Below are 247 nucleotides of genomic sequence, written 5' to 3' on the forward strand. Positions count from 1 at the left end.
GAAATTCAGCTTTGATCACAGAAATAAATTACAGTTTACAATATTGTATTCAAATAGAAATAGAAAATTAAATAGAAAACAGTTCTTTTAAATAGTAATAATATTTCACAATATTACTGTTCTTACTTTATTTTTTGATCAAATAAATGCAGCCTTAATGAGCAGAAGAGACCAAAAAAAAAAAAGCTATATATATTTAACGGTGTACATAAAATATAGCTATTCAAAATGAAAAAGGCTTTTATAT

The 247-nt window shown here is 22.3% G+C and overlaps 1 pseudogene; it reads right to left on the minus strand.

Moving 5' to 3' along the window:
• Positions 1–247, minus strand: part of LOC107675743 (rap guanine nucleotide exchange factor 1-like) — a 46,562-nt pseudogene that overhangs the window by 14,500 nt on the left and 31,815 nt on the right.

Source organism: Sinocyclocheilus anshuiensis, unplaced genomic scaffold (genome assembly GCF_001515605.1).
Source record: "Sinocyclocheilus anshuiensis isolate Anshui unplaced genomic scaffold, SAMN03320099.WGS_v1.1 scaffold708, whole genome shotgun sequence".
NCBI lineage: Eukaryota > Metazoa > Chordata > Actinopteri > Cypriniformes > Cyprinidae > Sinocyclocheilus > Sinocyclocheilus anshuiensis.